The sequence below is a fragment of the Lagopus leucura genome, unplaced genomic scaffold, assembly GCF_019238085.1.
Source record: "Lagopus leucura isolate 7727_CA_CO unplaced genomic scaffold, USGS_WTPT01 Super-Scaffold_1, whole genome shotgun sequence".
In the NCBI taxonomy this organism is placed as follows: domain Eukaryota; kingdom Metazoa; phylum Chordata; class Aves; order Galliformes; family Phasianidae; genus Lagopus; species Lagopus leucura.
Window position 1 is genome coordinate 5,777,752 of NW_024962250.1, and position 8,752 is coordinate 5,786,503.

General features: G+C 41.3%; 1 long non-coding RNA gene across 3 annotated transcripts; it reads left to right on the forward strand.

The window, feature by feature from the left end:
- The first annotated feature begins 437 nt into the window (after positions 1-437).
- LOC122180544 lies at positions 438-6,907 on the forward strand. 3 transcript variants are annotated; one of them, XR_006179144.1, is made up of 6 exons: positions 438-469; positions 2,792-2,877; positions 3,229-3,357; positions 3,507-3,536; positions 4,654-4,730; positions 6,885-6,907. It is a non-coding gene; the product is annotated as an uncharacterized LOC122180544 (long non-coding RNA). The 3 variants fall into 3 exon arrangements; XR_006179140.1 differs by lacking the exon at positions 6,885-6,907 and adding an exon at positions 5,418-5,487; XR_006179141.1 differs by lacking the exons at positions 438-469; positions 6,885-6,907 and adding an exon at positions 5,418-5,487 and having other exon boundaries at positions 2,855-2,877; positions 3,226-3,357.
- The last annotated feature ends 1,845 nt before the right edge of the window (positions 6,908-8,752 follow it).

The following is an 8,752-nucleotide window of genomic DNA, read 5'->3' on the forward strand; positions in this document are numbered from 1 at the left end:
GAAGCACAGGTAAATTGCTTGCACCTGTGCTCCTTGAGCCAGCCACTCCACCAGGTGTTCAGTTATCATGAGCTTGGGCTGTGACCTAATAGTTCCCTTACAATGGGGAAAAAAAACTTACCTGGGTGTAAGGCACTATGGATGGAGATACTAACGTGTAGAAACGTGACTTCCTACACATAACCAGCCTACTGTAGGCAATGGTACTGCAAAGAGGGAGCTTTACTGTGATCAGAGCTCTTGGCAGTGAGCAGAGATACAGCAGATGAGGAGGCAGGAAGTTGACACAGGTGGTGGCGAGCAGTCAGTCAGCCAGGGACAGCGCTGACTTCTATGGAAAAGCTATGTATACAGAGGAGTCAGCATTTAGCAGAAGACAGAGAAGAGCCTGGGTCCAGCAAGTACATGGAAACATTTCTGCCTGCAAAATCCTACTACACAGAGATAACCAAGAAAGCTGACTGTGGCTGTAAGGTATTCTGTCTGGGATTACTTTGCTTTTCATAGACGTTTTACAGCCTGCTTGTGCACCTAAACCAACTAATGTAATGATCTTTCATGATCTGCTGCATTATGAACCCTAGTGCACAAAGCCTAGAGGCTGAGGCTGATGAAGGTTATGCCATTTGTTACAGATAGTAGCTCTGGCATAAGTTCCAGGCCAGCTCATGACTTTCAGTGGCAACATAAAACTCTTCACATCAAAATGAAAGGAGGGATTCAGAACCCATTCTTAATTTTAAAGACTTTAAAAACTTGTCCTATCGGTTGTGTTAACAACATATCTTATTACTAAGAATGTGCGATTATTTTTGTTTTTCTGCAGAGATCTTAGATTTAAAACATTTGGAAAGGGATGTGCTACAGAAGCTAGTTCAGAGCTGTGCTGCCAGCCTTGGACACGGGTTTCTACATGCAAAAAAAATCCTTAATATTGAGAATTTTTCTGACCAGTGAAATGACTTTCTGCTTTGTATCCCGTTGTGTACACACCACAGTGTCTTCTGAGAGCCTGCTGCTGAGGTATGAACAGCAGTAATATAAGACAGGTGAGGTACACTGTTATTAAGTGCATCAGAAATAGCCAGTCTGCAGTGCCCATCCACTCAAGGACTCCCTGCTTGAAAGCTTACATTTAAACCGTAAGTCTGCAACTGCAAACAGTTGTTCTAACTACTTCATGAGGTTGTATGAAATTCTCAGAGCTGTTACCAGTGGAACAAAGTTTGCAATAAGGAGGAATACATGACAACATTCTGAAAAACTGCTGTGTTTCAACTGTACAGTAAGATGCTACTTGATGATATTGCCACATGACTATTTTTCAGACAAATCTGAAAAGTGTCCCAAAACGTTAACAGTAAGAAACTGTATATGTACCTGCTAATTGGACCACTTCCCTGTAGAGGCTTTTGACTTCAGTCATAGGTGAAACTAAGTCATACGGTCATAAAACTGTTTTATTCATAGCTCTTAGGTGAGAGATATAGAAGTGTGAAGTATGCTGTCAGACATACAGGAGAAAAGATAAGCAATGGGATGCAGTTTTAAGAAACCTGAGAGCTGTACTGAAAAGATGCAAAATGATTCCCAGCTGAACAGAGCCTCACCTGAAGAGCTGCAGTCCTGCTGAGGTCAGCAGTAATGGGGAGTGTAGAGCCTTCGTCAAATAGGCAAGAAATGGGTGACCTTTCTGAGCCTGGACTCGACTATAAATAAAAGAACAGCTGCTGCTTTCAGAATCAAAGTATGATAAAAAGCAGGGATTTGCATCTTACAGGGAGTTTGGGACTCAGTGAGGCTCACAGACCGTAACACACAGTGGGAGAGAAATCCTGTGACCTAAATCAGTGGCAGCTGCTGTACAACAGGCTTAGTAATTTCCTCCACCTGTGGAAGGCAGCTGTTTGGGAACCATAGCAGTTCCTTGTGCTCTCTGGCACTGCAGGAGGGCCCACTGAGTTCTTGCAAGCACTGTAAATGGAGATTTTCCACTCTGAGAAGACAGTGTGGCTACTTCAAAACCAAGGAGGTGATAATGTACACTGTTCCCCCTTCACACTGCCTTGAGGTGCAAGGAAGAGGCAGCCAGTTGTTTGCCCTGTGCTTTAGAGGGAAGTATTATGCAGCTGTCTAGGTTAGAAAACTCTCTGAGCTGTTCGTGCTATTTTTCCGTGGTGCAGAAATTCCCTAGATCTTCACCAGGCAACATGTGACAGGATCTAGAAACAAATGCTGAGGCATAAACAACCAAATTTCTTATTCCCAGGTGATAGCCAACTGCCTTTCCACAGAGTTTTTGTAAAGTAATTATGCTGCTCCAGTAGGTTTTTACAGCCTCTTTGCAGATGTGTAAATGTTTACCTAGAATATAAAAACCATCGAAAATCAGAATGTACATCTCAATCTCCGCTGTTTTATGCAGCTTCATCTGGGAAAGGAGAGAATTGGTCACCATGCAGAGGTGCTATGGGCCATCCCTTGAACACACTCGCCTTGGCTGTATTCACATGAAATAAAACTGCTGCTAATTGCCTGCAAGTATGGGACTTCACCCTTGTGAGCAGTACTAAACCATGGAGATTTGGTTCCTAACATCTTAGCTTGCTTTCACATGTTTTACTGAAGTAGCTATGTTTTATGAGGCCTCAGAAACATTTGAGCCATTCTCCTGGTGCTTTAGGACCAAAACCAAATCCTGACTGTGATCTCAGTTTTATTCTGCTGTTTGGTGAGCTTTTAGAGTGCCTTTTACTGTTCTTTGAGTTTCTTTTATTTATCTTCTCCACAGCGCCCTGTGAGAACACTGACTTAATGGGACTGTTTTCATTGGAAAATGATGTTTTCAGCTCAAATTAGAATATGCATTTGCTCAAGGTAAATAGGAAACATCTCGCAGCCTGCTTAGAAATATTAGTTAGAAAGTAGAATAGCATAATGTAAAAGGAAGCTATTGAAGAAAACTTATGAAACAGAAGTAATATTTTTTTTAATTGCAAGAAACTCTCCTATATGGGGCTGGAAAGAGAAATCTAGAAATACTCTCAGAATGATATCAGAAATAGGAAGGAAAAAAAACAACAACAACCCGAAACCTGTATAACATAGCACATATCTTCTGAAGACAGCCATCTCACAGCTATATTGTTTGTCTAGAGTAGGGTGGGGGTGTGAGGAGTGTTAAACTCAGGCCACAGGTGTAAGGAATAAAACCTGTTCTCCCAGCAGGTGACCAACTATCCATAGAACAAATGAAAACAAGAACCTACCTTCTGTCTGACATGGATCTCATGCTGCCTACACATGCCTCTCTTGTTCAGCTCATTTGTGTTTCTCTGCCTTCGTTTCAAGTAATGGGTAAGCATGAGTGATGCTAGCATACTGAATTTAACACTTTGAAAGGACTGTTAATCTGTTCCAAGCAGATTACGTAGCAGCTGTAACTAAGCCGAGTGCTGGGCAGTGTTTGAGGTAAGATGTTTCTTTACTATTTCCATGTTTTTCAGATAGCTACTTTCTTCTGTGAGTGCCTTGAGGTAAGTACTCTGTCTCTCCTGAGACAACTGCATATTAGCGTACTGAAGTGGAAGGAGTGCTATTTCTGAATTCTTGTCTCTCTTTTAAGCACTAAAAATTTCCTAATGTATTGTGGCTGTTTTGCACAGCTGCTGTGATGCGTAAGCTTGTTTTAGATGTCTGTTTAGTGGCTGCTTGGAGTTACAGGATGGCACGCAGTCACTGAAATTTTATTTCTGAAAGACCTGGTGCGTGACTACCGGTGAATGGGCATTTGCTAGGTTGTGTTGCACTGTTCTGACCTTGAATTCTTAGGATTGTCTTCAAAGTCAGCTGTATCTGGCCTTAATGTAGAATCACAGAATGGCTTAGGTTGGAAGGGACCTTAAAAATCACGTAGTTCCAAGCCCCTGCCATGGGCAGGGCTGTCCCAGACCAGATCACAGAATCATAGGGGTTGGAAGGGACCTCCAGAGATCATCGAGTCCAATCCCCCTGCCAAAGCAGTTTCCCTACAGCAGGTCGCACAGGTAGGCATCCAGGCAGGTCTTGAACATCTCCAGAGAAGGAGACTCCACAACCCCCCTGGGCAGCCTGTTCCAGTTCTCCATCACCCTCACTGTGAAGAAGTTCTTGCGCACATTTGTGTGGACCTTTCTATGCTGCAGCTTGTGTCCGTTTCCCCTTGTCCTGTCTCCACGCTGCTGAAAACAGTCTGGCCTCACCACTCTGCACCCTACACCTTAGAGACTTATAGACCTGGATCAGGTCCCCTCTCAGTCTTCTTTTCTCAAGGCTGAACAGACCCAGTTCACTCAGCCTTTCCTCATAGGAGAGATGCTCCAGGCCCTTCACGTGGCCCTCCGATGGACTCTTTCCAAGAGATGCCTGTCTTTTTTGTACTGGGGAGCCCAGAACTGGACACAGTTGAGATGGACTCCAGGTGAGGCCCCACCAAGGCAGAACAGATCAGAGCTGCCCATGGCCTCATCCGTCCTGGCTTTGAGTGCCTGCAGTGATGGGGAATCCACAGTTTCTCTAGGCAACCTGTTCCAGCGAAGGAACAGCTTATATTTGATAGGAAGGAAGGTACATGTAGGAAGTTTTGAAAGAATCAGAAATCTTGCCTCTTTTTAGGCTCAGTTGAAGTTTGATACTGACTTTATTGGAGCCCGAGTGTGTACAACAAATGTACTGCTTAATTATTCCAAAAGGTAAGGCTCAGAGTTTCATGTCTGTTTTCTAATTGCTGTTCTTTCTTATTCCCCTGCCTCCTTTCTTTAATTTATTTCATTAATATAGTGGTTCTGTCAGTTCTTTTCCTTCTGCTTACGCCCAACACTAACTTCAGGCACAGGCAAAATTGAGCATGGCTGCCTGCTTGGCTTTATGTTAGGGCTGTAAATGGTTATAGTGACTGAGACTGCTGCTGAGACTTTTCAGGATATGTAGGGTGATAGCAATAGTTGGATGAATAAAACAAGATGATAAAAATCTTGTATTTTGCTCCTGTTTAATGTTTACCATAGCTCTTCATTCTGGTTTTGCCCTTCACACTCTGGTAGCAAAAGTAATTGGACCTCATTTTCCCCTCTGGTGTTAGTTAAATTGCTAAGAATACTCAAGACAGTTTTGTTTATAGGCTTTTCTACAGAAAAGGTGTAGGCTAATTTTATAGCAATTAAAGAAAAGCCCTTGTTCTTTTGACTTGTAAGCTAGATCCATCAGACATTCAGCTTTTTAGAGAACTATCTATTGATTTTGTCTGCCATCAACTGAGTAATACCAGTGGGAGTCCTCTCTGCAAAGTGTCTACAGATGTTTTTGGTAATGTCATGCTCTAGGATTTTTTAATTCTTCTCAGTCATATCACTGTTTATTTTTCTGTCTTTTCTTAACAGGGGCAAGTGGACAGAAGTCTTCAAGTGGTTTTTGTGTCTGCTTTTTGTTGTAGATATCCAGAAGATTGAGATTTTAAAGAAAAATGCTGTCCTTTGCTTTTATTAAATTCTAGGCTATCCATATAAAACAGGATTGTTTACACCAAACCTTCAGTTTGACTAATAGCATCTGGACCATGCTCTGGGTTTGTCTATATCTTGTTGAATGTATTTTGCCTTTGGTTATACATGTTTTAGTTGGTGCAATAGAAAAAAGGAACAAGTTTCTTTCAAGTTTGCTGGAAAAGATGACAGATATTTGTTTAAAGATTTAGAAAGGGTCAACAGGAAATCCATTTTTGTCTCCTGGTAAATTTATTGTGAGGCCATAGCACCAACTAATTGCGTTATTTGAAAACCATAGCTTGCAAAATCTACTCATACTTTTATAAGGGCTTCTATCTTCAAAACTTTGGTGTGTCTGGGAGGTGTAAAGCTCTGTAGCAACATTTATGCAAGTCTATTTTTTCCTCACAGCAAATAAGCTTGAATCAGCTACTGCTGTGCACTTAATGGCAATGCAATGGTTTTCACTTGCACAGTGCTAATTGGGCCTCTGAAATCAGTTGTGTTAGGAGTGGGGATACCCTAAATACAAGATGGGGATTGTGCGTGGGAAGTGACTCAACAGTATTCTAACAAGTAATTGGCATAAGCATCTGTTGACACTCTTTTTCTTTTTTTTTAAAGCTATGAAGTATCTCTTGCTTACAGGTGGCTTCTACTTTATGTGGCACTCAGTCTAGGCTGACGCTCTGAGCTAGTCAGTGTGTTTCCAAAGCCAGGCTTCTGCAAATGTGCTTATGCTGCAAAGCTGCTGTTAAATCCGTTGCAGCCGTCCTGGGCTAGTTTGCTAAGGATTTATTCAGCTTCTTACATAACGTTTGCAGTCCATGCTGTCACATGTGCATTGCTAGCACTGCCCAAATGAGCTAATTAAAATCTGTGCTGGGTTGCAGTGTAGAGTCTAAGTCTGACTCAACAGAAGAATTCTTACTTAGTATCTTAAAAACTCAGTCTACTGGAGTAGTGAGCTGCCTGTGGGATTAGGAGGTTGTCCATCTCCACGCTGTGGTTGTTGAGGGTGTTGGACCCTCAGTTTATCAGCCATTGGCAATTTAAAGTCAAACAAACAAAACCTTCTTGCAAATATTTACATCAGATATGTCATTTTCATCCATAATTATAAATATGCTGCTGTTTCTATTATTTCCCCAAGTTGTAGCCTGAGCTGTCATTTTCAGTGATCACACCTGCTGAAATCCAGTGTGCAATAAATTACCTTCTGATCAAGATGGGGTCATTTGCCAAATGTTGTAGGGGAGCAGCCTGTCAGAAACTTGAATGAGAAGAAATGTCAGAGCTGACTATCTATGCATTAATTGCTGTACCAACAATACGCTTACATCAGTAACTTTGCCTTTACAGGATCATCATAGTACTGCTTCCATGAACAGTAGAAAAGATTGGTGTGGCTGGATCACATCAGCCTACTCCCATGACCTGATAAAGGATTCCTCTGCCCTTCTATAATGGGTCTTCTGGAGCTTATCTAGCCTGTTATGAAAGAGGCCAAGAGATGGATAATTTTTGTACAGCTCTCAGAAGGTATTTCTACAACTGAATGCTATTCTTGCAATGTTTTCCTTGATGTTCATGTTGCATTCTAATTTCACTAATTTTTTTTTTTTTGTTTTTATTATAAATTATGACAACCTGTATGGGAAGTGCTGAGTCACGGCCTGAACCTCTGATTGATCACCTGAGGTGAGCCTTGAGTCAGCCAGAGGAGCACAGCTGAAGGCAATTCACCTGTGCTGCTGGAATGGGTGGAGCCTGGCTCCACCCCTCCTACACCTATTTAAGAGCTGGCTACCAGAGGGGAAGGATCTCTTCTGGAGATCCCCTCTTTTGGTGTCTTTTGGTGAGCTCAACTGAAGGGTAAGCTCTTCCACTTATTCTCTTTTTGTGATCGTTGTCTGCTTTGCCTTACTCTCTTGACTATATTGCAATTATAACATCTTGATATCTATTGATTATACACAATTATATTGTGATTATAACATCTTGGTTATACACAACCATTGACGTAAAAATATGTGCAGGATCAGTTCCATTTTTACTCTCATTCATACTATTTTAAAACGTAACTGATGCACTCAGTAGATTCGGATCCTTTTCTAAAATACAACACGTGCTATCAAATATAAACTATTGCACCAGGACCTACCATATTCCATTGTTACCACTAAAAGTATGCAGAAGTGAAAGAATTCTGATTTTTCTCTTAATGGGTGCCTAGATATGTGAATGTTTCAGACAGAAGCGAAGCCAGTGTGAGGAAATTGTTTGTATTTAAGTATGACACCATGTGGGGAAAGGAGCTGTGCCTAAGAGTAGGATGATGATGATGACTAGTATGGCTGTGCAGATATTTCTACTAAAATGGAGAACGGTGAGGGCATGTGAATAATTTAGCAGCATGCAAGAGTCAGTATCAGTACCATTCAGTACTGCCTCAGCAGTTAAACGGGGCCATATGATTTACAAAAGCACCAGTTTCTTTACCATATCCACAGGTAATCATTCAGCCCCAATGTTTTTATTTATTAGTACAGTAAGTAAAACAAAACTGCCACTGGGCATTCACAGAACTATTGAATGTTGAGCTAAAGGAGCCTCTGTCTTCTGCATATGCCTTTCAGATGTGTACACGTTACGCTCTGAAGTACAGCATCATCAATTTATGCGATGTAGTTGCTGTCAGTTCAGATCATCTTTTCAAATTGCTTACTGTAAACTTAATGGGACAAATGAGTGAATGCAGTCTGAGGAGATGGGGATTATGTATCATCAAAGCAACACATGAACTGTTTTGATGTTATTCTTTCTGGGCTTTGTGGTTTTTTTGTGGTTTTGTTTTTTTTTGCTTTCTGTTTGCTTGTTTTGGAGTGAACAGAAGTTTTAGTTGTATGTTGCTGTGAGATTCCACTGAATTTTCTGGACAAATCCTGCAATAAGTTCTATTTAATGCTTTCAGAAAATATCATTCAGATAACAGGAGTATAGGTGCTCCTTTCTTTTACCTTATCCTTTAATCATATTCAGCTGTCTTCTCAAATGCTCTTCCTTGCGTAGCTCTCCACAGGAACAAAGCAAATACAAATCTGTGTGCCACCACAGCAGAATTAGAAGTGTGCTCTTGTTTTTGCTTTCTCAGGTCATCTGTGTTCATTTGTATCTAGACAGCGTAATATTAATAGCTCTGTGCTAGATGGATGTCTGATACTTACTTA